General features: G+C 35.2%; 1 protein-coding gene across 2 annotated transcripts in view; it reads left to right on the top strand.

Annotated features, from left to right (window-relative positions):
• ATG5 (autophagy related 5) overlaps positions 1–13,277 on the top strand; it is a 128,798-nt gene that overhangs the window by 33,220 nt on the left and 82,301 nt on the right. The gene's annotated exons all lie outside the window — the stretch shown is intronic.

Genomic DNA, 13,277 nt, shown 5'->3' with positions numbered 1-13,277 from the left:
CCATCTGTCTTCTATTAAGACATTAAAGATATTTACAAAAATGTAAAGTAATGCCAGTCTTCTTCCTATTTTGTTGTTGTTGTTCTGGAAAATATAGTTTTCATGAAAATAAGATTTTTATATTAACATATAATGGATTTATTCTTGGTATTTTAAAATTAATTTCATATTTTTTAAATGTCTCAGCTCTAACTTCTAATATGGTAAATATCAGCCACGTAATCCACATAGAAAGAAGCTCTTTAGAATCCTTAGTAAGTCATACATTTTCTTCCCAGTAGGAAAGTTTATTAGAAAAGTCAGATAGAAAGAAGAATCTTATAGCAAATAAGGATATTATAAAGGACATTTAAAGTTTGTTCAAGCTACAAATGTGTTTCTTTCAGTTGCTCTTATTCTTTCTAATCCTGGCCTGTGTTGGATGAAAATTATTGCCTAGATTTTTTCCTGTATATAAAATTCCCTTTATTCAGGGTTCTATCGGGACCTAGCTTACCTCAAAGGTGGTCTCCATGAGTTTCATTGATAGCTTGTACTGATTGGTGTAGGCCTGCATCTATTGTACTACCTTATGGCTTTTGATTGATTTATCATGAAACTGGGTAAGCATTAATTTGCAGGCAGAAAAGCAATGCTTTCAGTGAGGAAGCAGTTTTGTTTAAGTTTCTTGAAAAATAGTTTATTTATTCAACAGATTAAATTTATTGAGTAACAATTTTATGTCAGTTGTTGTGTCAGCATTTATTTTATCTTTTATAATGTTTAATTAATTATGACAAATGATGTTGTGTTTTAGCCAGGTTTCTTAGAATTTGTTTTACTGTTGTTTTCAAAGGTATTGATTTTGATTAAATTTTGTGCAGCATTAAAGCCTCCAAGAAACCCTCTTGCCTCTGCCACACACAGATCACTTTGTGGTTGAGACTGAATTCTTGAAAAAAATACCTGTTAAGTTTTCAAACAGCATATTTTCTCTAATATTTAACTGACTTTGATGCTTTTGATTTGAATAGGTTTATAATGTTTATAGTAAATGTACTGTTAATGTTTACAATAGTGCTTTTGAACATTGGGGCTATCAGGTTGCCTGTGTGTTTTATTAAAGTGTGAATTCTGATTTTGTAGATTTGGATTGGATTTAGAGATTCTGCATTTCTAACAAGTCACAGGTGATGTAGTGCTTTTGGTCCATTGACCACATGTTAAATAAGGAGAGTTTAGAGAACAGTGAAGATTTAAGAGTTGATAATTGTCTATAGAACCAAAGGGTTTAAAGGTGAATCAGAAAATTAATGTTTTTATGAGAATTTTTTGGATTCTGGCAGGGAAATATTATATAATTGTAAAGTGTTGACTGCTTTATAATATGTAGGTTTGGATATTTACTTTGCTTTCTTTTTCTTTTTCCAAAACAGGAGTGAAAATGGTATCCTCTTCAGGCTTTTCTAATTAGTTTTAAGGGCGTTTCTGAATCTTAAACTTGGTTAGCCTACTGAGAAAATTGTGTCATGTCTGTCTCCCCAGTTTTTTATATTGAAAAGATTAAAACCTGTAATAAAAGAATTGAGAGTGGTCCAGTGAATATCCATATACCTTTCACCTGGATTTGCCACCTTTACTTTATTTCTGTTTCTCTGTGTTTCTTTTTCCTCTTTTTTTTTTCCCTCTCATTAATCTTATAGACATTTTGCTTACAGAGCTGCATTGTAATCAGAAGGTTACTTACTGGGTGTGAAATTTTTAAAAAGGGAGTATGATTAAAAATTTAAGTGATATCGGTAGAAGACCATGGGCTCTTTAAAATGTCCAGTTCTACCTGTACCAGCCAGCCACCAAAAAATAAATAAAAAATAAAATGCTCAGTTCTGTTGTACATCCTAAATAAGGTTTGTTTAATAAGAGTAAACAAATCAACTAATATTTTGGTGTTTCTCTTTCTTTCCTGGTAACATGATGCTAACTCGGTGCATTATGATTTTGAATTTTGACAGCAGTTATTAGGGGTAAGAGCTCACATCTGTTAAGCAAAATAGGGTCAGTATTAAGATGAGTGCTTATGTGCCAAACTCTGTTGAATGCCAGGGACAAGTTAGGTTTTTTGATTAAGACACCTTGTCTTTCCTACTGTGCTTGAAAAGACACTGTCACTGGTCCTGACTGTTCTTTGGTTATGCTTGTATGACTGATCAAGCCACTTTTCTGCTTGCTAGGCCAGGAGCCACTGTGTCCCTTTGAAGGAATTTACCATATCCCTTCTTCTTCCATTGTGTGTTGATGACATAGGTCTGAGGTAGCTTCCCTTGTTCTTGAGTGTACTTCATGTTCTCTCCCTTGTTTCTACTACAGCCTGCACTTCCCAGCTATAAATATTGGTGGCTGTTTTATAGTATCTATCAATAGTATGTAGTATGAGGTATCGATTGCTATGTGACAGATTACTACAAATGTACCAGTTTAAAACAACATAAATTTATTTTCTTACAGTTTCTGTGGGTCAGGAGTGGGTATGGCTTACCTGGCTCTTCTGTTTAGGGTCTCATCAGGTTAAAATCAAGGTGTTGACTGGGCTGCATTCTTGTCTGGAAGCTTGACTGAGGATAATCCACTTCTCAGCTCACTCAGATTATTGGCAGAATTTATTTCCTTGTGGTTGTAGGATTTAGGGCTCTGTCTTCTTGTTAGCTGTCGGCTGTCAGCTGCATTCAGCACCTGAAGACTACTTGAAGTTTCTTGTTATGTAGACTTTCCCAACATGGTGAAAGTCTAGAGGTAGTGTGGTAGCAAGACAGACTCTTATATAACATGACTTAATTATCGGAGTAACAACCCATCACCTTTGTCATGTTCTTTTGGTTAGAAGCAAATTACAGGTTCTGCCTACACTCCACAGGGGAGGGATTATAGAAAGATGAACACCAGTAGGTAGAGATCATGGAGGGTCATACAAACATAGAACTTTATGAAGAAAGGTCTTAGTCATTAATTTATTCATCAAGTATTTATTGAAGTTAAATTCTGCCTTTAGTTACGTCAGGGTAACTGGTACTGGATTTTTCCTTCATCCGTAAATAGCTATAACAAGACAAAATATATGAAGTAAAGCCGTTTTTAGGCACTGAACATTCGAGGGAAATGGAATAAACAAGGTTAGCCCATGGTTAGCCTATCTTTGTGCCTTGGTACAATTTCCTGACTATGGCAAGGGGAGTAGAACTCAAGCTGAGCAAGGTAGTTCTCCAGAACTGCGGATACAGAGATTGGAGTTCTGGGCTGCTGAAGTAGCTATTACTTGCCAGGCAGGGTATCAGAGAGGAAAGAGTCAAAGTATGTGCGTGGATTTTACGAGGGTACTTGACTAAGGTCTGGGCTGCACATGCATAGGTGATGCTCCACAAGGCCTAGTAGAGAGTAGATGTTATAGGGTTAAGAGTGGGACAAGATACTGGAAGTCTTATGATGCTAGAAAATGTTGGATTCTAGCCCATTCCAGAGTGGAGAGACATTTAGTTAACACACTGGACATTTATCTTAAGATTCCAGAAAGGCTGTGATTTTGTAGTAAGAATCATATTTCAGAGCAGGGGTTAGCAAATCATGGCTGGTGTGCCAAATCTGCACATTGACTGATTTTGTATGGCCTCTAATGTAGGGCAGTTTTTACATTTTTAAGTGGTTGAAAAAAATCAGAAAAGGAATAGTACAATTGGACCTATGTGTCTGCAGGTTCTGCATCTGTAGATTCAACCAACAGTGGTTTGAAAATATTCAGGGAAAAAAAACAATAAAAAATAACAATAGAGCAATTAAAAAATAATACAAATAAGAAAATACAGTATAACAACTATTTACATATCATTTAATTGTATGAGGTGTTATAAATATATAGAGATTATTTAAAGTATACAGGAAGATATGAGTAGGTTATATGCAAACATGCCATTTTACAAAAGGTACTTGAGTGTACATGGATTTTGATATCCTCAGGGGGCTGTGGAATCAACTTTCTATGGATACTGAGGAACGGTTGTATTTTGTAACATGAGAAAATTATGTGAAATACAAATTCTGGTGACCGTAAGTGAAGTTGCACTGAAGTGCAGCCACCATGGAAGTTCATGTACATATTATCTATGGCTGCTTTTGGGCTACAGCAGCAGAGTTGAGTACTTGCAGTAGAGACTGTATGGCCTGCACAGTCTAAAATATTTACTGTCTAATGCTTTATAGAAAGTTTGTCAACCCCTATTGTAGAGTAAGAGTTGCTTTGGACCTGCCCTAATGAAGCCTGAAACTAAGCCATTTTAGGATTAAGGAGAGTTGCCAGTAAGCTAACTGTCAGCCAGAATAAAACTCAACACCTTAAAGGAAGATAGTATAATCTAGAATTCTTACAGCATATTTACTGTGTCTACCATACAATAAACAATTAGTAGACTTGGACATAAGCAGGAAAATGTGGTCTATATCAAGTAAAAAAAAATTGCTGTCAGTAGAAACTGATCCTAAGATAACCCACATCTTGATATTAGCAAAAAATGAATTAAAAGCAACTGCTATAAATTCAGTGACTTTAAAGAAAAGGTGTCACACAATTGTAGAACTGAGTAGAACAATATCTGAAATGAGAAATTCACTGTGTGAGTTTAACAGCAAATTGGATATTTCAGAAGAAAGGTTCTTGAACTTGAAGACAGATCCATAGAAATCATTTAGTTTGAAATATTATTGAATTTTCCTTGTGAAATCTTCTTTGACCCAAGGCTAATTGAAAACAGTGTCCCCACCCTTTGGATAATGGTAGTCATATAATTTTACTTGCATATAGTTGTATTTACTTGTATTTATGAATCTCTCCTTATAATTATATTATTTGAGCTTTAAACAGTTTTTCTCTTTTAAGGAAATTATAAGAGCTGATCTTTTATACTTACCATTTATTTACCATTTCCAATGCTCTTCATTCCTGCTTTTTATAGTGCTTTAAGATGTCATTCCATTGTCTTTTGACTACACTGTTTTTGATGAGAAACCAGCTGTCATTCATATCACCTTCATGTCATGTGATTTTTCTCTGGCTGCTTCCAAAATTTTCTACTTATAGTTAGTTTTCAGCAGTTTGATTATAATGTGCCTGAGTGTGGGTCTCTATATATTTATTTTGCTTGGGGGTTTGTTGAGTTTCTTGGACACATTATTGGAGAATTATCTTGCAAATTTTTTAACCATTATTTATTTATTTTTTAATTTAGAAATAATTCATTTTTAAAAATTCACCCTTTTAAAGAGTACAATTTCAGTTGTTTTTATTATGTTCATAAGGTTGTGCAACCATCAGCACTATCTCATTCCGTAACATTTTCATCATTCCAGAAAGAAACCCCGTAACCATTAGCAGTCACTTCCTGTGCTGCCCTCCCTTCATCCCCTGAAAACCACTAATCTACTTACTGTCTTGATGGATTTGCCTATTCTAAACATTCCTCATAAATGGATTATACAATATGCGATGTCTTGTGTCTTCATTCTTTCACTTAACATGATGTTTTCAGGGCTTCAGCACGTATCAGTAATTCATTCCTTTTCATATTCAAATTATATTCCGTTGTGTGGTTATATGCTTTGTTTATCCATTCATAAATTGATGAGTATCTGGAATGTTTCCACTTTTTGCCTATTATGAATAATGTGGCTATGAACATTCATGTCCACATTTTTATGTGGACTTATTTTCAGTTCTCTTGGGTATATTACTAAGAGTGGTGATGCTAGGTCACCCAATAAGTTGATGTTTAATCATCTGAGGATATGCCAGACTGTTTTCCAAAGAGGCTACATTATTTTACATTCCCATCAGTAATGTATGAGGGTTCTAATTAGTCTGTAATTTCTCCAACATGTGTTATTGTCCATATTTTTTTATTAAAATCAATCTTGTGAGTATGAAGGATTTTTGTTTTGCATTCTCCTAATGACACCAATTATGCTGAGCATCTTTTCATGTGCTTACTGGCCATTTATATATCTTCTTTGGAGAAATATCTATTCAAATCCTTTGACCATTTTTTAATTGGGTTATTTGTCTTCTTATAATTGAGTTTTAAGAGTTCTTTCTGTATTCTGAATACTAAACCCTTATTAGCTATATGATTTTCAGATATTTTCTCCTATTCTGTAGGTACTCAAGTCTTAACTTTACTGTAGCTTTGAAACCGAGAAGTGAGTCTAACCATTATTTCTCAAAAGTATTTCTTCTGACCCATTAGTCTGTAAAGAAATTGGATTTATAATTTTAAAAACCTCAAAAAGTAAAACTCCTTGCACAGATAATTTCATTGGTGAACTATAAATATTTAAGAAATGAATAGTGTTAATCTTTACAAACTTTTTCCAGGAAAGAGAAAGAGAGGGAACACTTCCCAACTTGTTTTAGAGGCCAGAATAACTCTTATACTAAAATCTGTTTAAAGACATTAAAAAGAAATTGCAGACCAATATCCCTCATGAACACAGATGTAAAAGCCTTCAACAAAATACTAGCAAATTGAGTCCAGCAATATATTAAAAAGACAGTACACACCATGACTGAATTGAGTTTATTCCAGGAATACAAGATTGGCTCAACATTAAAATGTCAATCAGTGTAACTCACTGCATCGACAAAATAAAGTATAAAAATCATATGATATGATCAATAGATGCAGAAAAAAACATTGATAGAATTCAATACCCATTTGTCATCAAAACTCTTAGTAAGCTTAGGAATAGAAGAGAATTTTCTTAATTTGATGAAGGGTATATATGAAAAGACTATAGCTAAAATCATTCTAAATGATGGTTTATTAAATGTTTTAGCCTAGGATCAGGAAAAAGGCAAGGATGACTGCTCCCACCACTTTTTTAAGTAGTTCTGCTATAATGCAACATATGTGTTCTTAAAAATCACTGTACTATTAAAAATTGTGCAATAAAAACCACAGACTTATGAGGAAAAGGGTTAGGGGCACAACATCCAAAAACTTGCAGTGACAAAAAGACAGGATCCTAATGAAAACCATAGCACAGTTTTACACATGTTAAATGGTTAAGAAATACACTAGTACAGTAAATATGGCATTTCATGTTGCAGAAAGCTAGAAGTTTCCTTGAAGAAATGAGCATTGGAAGAGTTAGTTGCAGCTTGTCAGTTGTAAAGTGGTGAAAGGAGTGTTTATCTGAAGTCAGACAGAAAATTGTAACACCTAATGTGGGTGAGTGTAGCTCATAACATATGAATTAAAGTAGCTGGTCCATTTCTGAAGCATGTGCGTTGTATGTATGTCTGTGCTTATTGATTTAGCCGGGTGCAGTTTTCTGTGTTTAGCTGACATTTCTTGTGTACAATATTTACATAAGTAAACACACCATTCACGCTATTCTCAGCTTGTTCCCTAACATATAAGTCGCTTTGGAACAAAGACTTGAATAGACTGTTCACAGAAGAACATATATGAATTACCAGTAAGCACTTGAAAAGGTGCCCAATATCGTTAGTCATCAGGGAAATGTAAATTAAAACCACAATGAGATTACTTTACATTCACTAGAATGACTAAAATGAAGAAGACTAACAGCACCAAGTTTGAGGACATGGACTGACCAAAACTCTCACACATTGCTGGTGGAAGTTTTAAATTGTACTGTCACTTTGAAAAACAGTTTGACAGTTTTGTTAAATGTGTGCTTACTCTATGACCCAGCATTTCTGTTTCCAGCTGTATACCCGAGAAAGATGAAAGCATATGTCTACAAAAAGACTTGTACATTAATGTCCATAGCAACTTTAATAGCCCAAATCTGGAAACAACGTAATGTTTGTTAACAGTTTTTATAAATGGATTATAGTATACTCATTCAATGAGTATACTCAGCAACAAAGAGGAACTAATTATTGATATAATGTAATAACATGAATGAATCTCAAAAGCATTATGCTAAATGAAAGATGCTAGATCATACTACGTATTATATGATTCTATTTATATGTGATTTTATTACAAGCAAAACTAATTTCTGGTGTTACAAATCATAACACTGATTGCTTGGGGTAGGAATGAGGGGACTGACTGCAAAGAGAATAAAGGAACTTTTGGGGTGTGATGGTAATGTTCCATGCCTTGTTGGGCCTAACAGTTACTCAGTGTCAAAATTCATCTAACTACTCTTAACATTTCTGTATTTCATCTCAATAAATGTGACATAAAGAAAAAGTTATTGGGAGTCATGACCTCTGTCTTGTGGAGCTTTCATAGTACTATGATATAAGGATATGCCAATAGGCATTATCACACTGGCAAATAAATGTTATTACTGAGTCAAGTATAGGGACTTTGTGAACTTAACCCACACTTGGTAGAGTAAGGGAAAGTTTTCTGGAGGAAGTGATGTAGAACCTGAACCTGAAGATTGAGGGGGATTTTTTGGCCAGGTCTATAAGTGGTTGCATGATAGGCAAAGAGAAAGAGTGTTCTAGGAGGGTAAATAGTTTGTGTAAAGACACAGAAAATGAGAAAAAATGGCTGAAAGAACTGAAAGAATGTTGAGAGATATTCAAGATAGTTAGGCCAGGGAATGTTTGTGGGTGGAGGGGTAGTTGGTGGAGGGGATAGAGTATGAGAAATGGTAGTGAGAGGTTATGATAGATAAGTTAGCTGAGACCTAAGTCATTCAGAATCTTGAAGGCTTTAGAAGCAGTTTGATTTTATGCTAAAAGTAGAACTAAACAGTGGGATTAGAAGATTAGGCTTGTATTTTAAAATGTTACTTGCTCCAAATGTAAAAAATGAATTAGAAGTAAGACTGCAGGATAGGACCCAGTTATGAGGTTTTTCAGAAACCATCAGTAGATGTTAGTTTGTACTAGGAAAGTGGCACTGGGAATGTTGAAAAGTAAATGAATTCCAGATCTATCTAGGATATAGACTCAACAGAACTAGATTGGATGTGGTAGATGGGGAGGTGGAGGAGTCAAGGGGGAAAATCATTATTTTTGGATCTGTTGAGTTTCACATGCCTGTGGACATTCTACTAAGTTAATTAGTAGATTAGTATGGGTCTGAAGATCATGAGAAGGATCTTGGCAGGAGACAAAAATTGAGATTCTTTAGTCCATACATGGGGTTGCAGTAGGTGATCTTATTCAAGGTGAGTGATTATTTGGAATGAAAAAACAACAAGGTTGTAGAATAGAAACTTGAAAAATACTAATACTTAAGGAAAGGCTGAGGGAGAGGCTCAGAAGAGATATGTGATAAAAAAAAAGAGACATGTGATAACACAGAAACTTGTGGATGACTGCTTCATGGAGGATAATCAAAGGTATTAGATGTTTGGTGAGGGCTAAAACAGTTGAGAATTGAAAAGTGTAATTGTGGACCTGGAAGAGAGCAGTTACAGTAGAGTGGTGAGGGCAGCAGACAGATTGCAGTGGATTGATAAGAGCTAAAGGGCCTTGGTGAGCTTAAACATTGGCCATCATGGGATGATAGGACAGAGGGCTATGGCCAAAGAAAAGTTGAGGTTGAGAGAAGTTTTTTTGTTTTGGGGTAGTTGTTTTGTTTTAAGATGGAACAACACTTAATGGGAAACAGTGATTAGAGAGAAAATGGATAAAAATGCTGTTATAGGAAAGGAGGGGAATAATTAATTGTGCTGGGTTCCAAAGATTCAACAGTTGTGATCTAGGAAACAGGGTAAGAGATACCCATTAGATTTCGACAAGATGGAAAGAGATGATTGATGTTTGAATTAGAAAATTTAACAGTAGACAAAGGTTAACAAATTTTGGTGCATTGAATTTAGCATTGATTTAGCTAACTTCAATTAGCTTTTTCATAGCATAATCTTCTCTCATCCTGAAAATGATACCATGGAAGAAATATTTGGAAAATCCCCTCCCTTCTCACCCTCATATGTACACACACCAAAGTAACCATGGAAAGAGCATTTTAAGATTTTACAGAAGTAGGCTTTTTAATTATGGGCTCATATTTTCCCTGTCAGAATTCTGACTCTACTATTAGGTGTGACTTGGTAATAAACTAACATTGCTACGGACAAGGGTACTTCGAAAAGCCTGTGGAAAAATAGAATCGAAAGGTAATATGAATCCTTCCATGCACTTTTTGAGGACCCCTCATATTGGCAACTCCTGTGTGTTTAATCAGATGTTAGATTCTTTATGGATCATATGGAAAATATGCTTTGTGCTTTGCTCCATGATCTTAATAGAGTACCCTGAACTTATAATAATACTAGTAGATTGAAAGGGTTTGGGGTTTTTTTTCCCCTTTTTTTTTTCTTTATTTTCCACTTAGCTTATAAATAGTTTTAGTTTAGTGTTGTTCAGTTATCTCTAATGTGTCTGGACACATTCCAGACAGTCTGGATTAATATTTTAATTAAAGAACATAGGTAATAATATTTAAGTAAATGGAACCTTTCAAATTACTTGTGAAAAGTGAAATTAGATTTTGTTTTTTAGGCATCTGACTTGGAAGATTAATGAAAGCAAGTAAACATGTTGTCAAAATCACCACCTTTATTTGCAAAAGTTTGTTCAGCCCAAAAAGATATGCACTTATACACAACTGCTAATGTGTGTTAAAAGAGATTGGAAATGTAATGAATCAAGGGTCTGTAATTTTCTTGTGACACTTAAAAAAAAAGATTTTTTTTAATGAAGCTTAAAAAAAAAGATGTACTGCTCCCACGTCAAGCTAATCATGGAAAGAGGAGCATTTCGTGAGGAGGAGCTGAGAGGGCTTTGGCTGAGACATCTGTCACTTTCTTCATTGCCACAATTAATTCAGCTGCTTTGGCTGCGTGAGCAGATCTCTCCTTTTTCTGTTATTGCTCTCTCATGTTTCCCCTGAGTTCATATCATTAAAGAGTTCACCTCCTTCCTAGATAGAAGTAGAACATTTTCTGTTGAAGGATAGGCACATACAAATATCTGCACTCTCTTGATAGGCCCCTGTTTTGCTATAAAGAAATTCAAATAGTATTTCAGTTAAGTAAGGGAAAAACTCACACTACTCGAAAATAATATTTTCTTTGGAATATGAATGTTCATATTTTCAGCCATTCATTGATAACCAAACTATAAGTCAGTAGCAGAGAATTGCACAATATCTGAAAAGCCATTTTAGACTTTACTTTTTAGTCAACAAATAAAAGTTGTATATATTTACTGTGAACAACATGATGTTTTGAAATTGAAAAGCCATTTTAAATTTGTATTAAGTATACCAAAGTTAAAATTTTCTAGAATTATTAAAAATTGTGTCCCATTTTTAATGTGTCCCACATTTTAATTTGATGATCTTACATGGTTCAGTTTGATTTATAGACCTGAAATGGAAAATAGTTGAATTTAAATAGAAATAACCATTATAATGCTAATCCATTTGAATACAATAGAATTGATGTACATGTAATTCTTTGTCCTGATCAGGAAGGCAGGACAAGTCTCCTCAATCTAGCATAAGCAAAGCAAATATAGCTGATTGGAAAGTTAAGGCAGTGACCCTCTCCCTCTCTGCAGTCTATATCCCATCCCATCTTTCAATCTTGCCTATCTCTTGTATTCACCTTTTACCTATTTTTCATATTTTATGAAATTTTATATGTTCTCACATTCTATGCCTTTGTGTGTCTATGCCTGAAAACATCCACCTCAGTTTTTATGGACCTTTAGTTCAAGAGCACCACAAATCTGAAATCCCTCTGTACCTAGAGAGAATTTGATTGGCTCAGCTTGGATTAGGCGTTTACTACTACTATGAGCCACTGTAGCCAGTGGCTAAAAGTTTACACAGCAGAAACTGTGGGATCACACTCTTTGAGAACAGGAGGAGGCACGAGCAGGGCAGGCAGATTAAGTTTATCACCTATGGTTATTTCCTGATTATTTGCATTCTAAAAAATCTACTTTAGGGAATACCCATAGATGGTCTGGTACCTTCTCTTTTAGCAGGAGGGCACCTACAGTAAGTTTTCTACTCATTCAGGAGGTGTTTTTCTTTTTCTTTTCATTCTCTGTATCGAAGCTCTATGACATAGATAATTGAATGTTGTTTATGAATGTAGTAATCTGAATAGGCTATAACTAAATGCTGCTTTTTGCCATTTTTAAAAAACTTTTTATTAAAGGGCCTATAGAACAATAACTTTGTAAAATAATGTCTTATATAATCATTATCTTAAATATTTAGGTCGTATGGAAGAAGTGATGTTGTATAGTTGTTAAGAGCTAGGACTTGAGTCAGATTAGCCTTAAACCCTAGCTCCACTACTTGCAAGCTGTATGACTCTCTGGGCTCTAGCCACTCCCTGAATTTTAATTTTTTTTATCTATAAAATAGCAATAATAATAATGTTTAGTTTATCTCAAAGGTTGTTGTGAGGTTTAAATTAGATAATCCATATAAAAAGTCTTTGTAGGGCCGGCCCGGTGGCGCACTGGATAGTGCGCCACTTGGGAAGCGCGGCGGCGCTCCCGCCCGAGGGTTCGGATCCCACATACAGACCGGTTCCTGCTCACTGGCTGAGCGAGGCGCGGGAGCAGCACCGAGGGTTGCCGGTCCCCGGTCCGGTGCGGGGGCAACACTGAGGGTTGTGATCCGTTGCCGGACACGGAAAAAGACAAAAGACAAAAAAAAAAAAAGTCTTTGTACAGTGTCACATACTATGCGTTCAATAAATGTTAGCTATTATTGTTATCTTTTTTTCAATAAAAAGTATATTAGTCATCTCATTTACATAACTCCTTATCTGTGTAATGACCATTGCCTCAGGTGCCTAAAAGATTCAGTGAAGTTATAGAATGTAAATTTAGCTATCTGACTTTAAAAGTTACTTTTTAACAGCCTTATTGAGATCTAATTGATTTATAGTAAACTATACATATTCAAAATATACCCTTTAATAAGTTTATACCACAATTCATGTATTTGTTTACCTGTTGGTATTTAGCTTGTTTACTGTTTTTGGCTGTTCCAAAAATGGTGTTGTGAACATTCACCTATAAGTTTTTTTTTGTTTTGTTTTGTTTTTTCCTTTTTTTGTCTTTTTCCGTGTCCGGCAATGGATCGCAACCCTCAGTGTCGCCCCCGTACCAGACTGGGACCGGCAACGGGATCGCAACCCTCGGCGCTGCTCCCGCGCCTCGCTCAGCCAGTGAGCGGGAACCGGTCTATATGTGGGATCCAAACCCTCGGCGGGAGCGCCGCCACGCCTCC

This window comes from Galeopterus variegatus, unplaced genomic scaffold (genome assembly GCF_000696425.1).
Source record: "Galeopterus variegatus unplaced genomic scaffold, G_variegatus-3.0.2 Scaffold141, whole genome shotgun sequence".
NCBI classification, from domain to species: Eukaryota; Metazoa; Chordata; class Mammalia; order Dermoptera; family Cynocephalidae; genus Galeopterus; species Galeopterus variegatus.
This window is presented reverse-complemented; position numbering and strand designations above follow the sequence as displayed.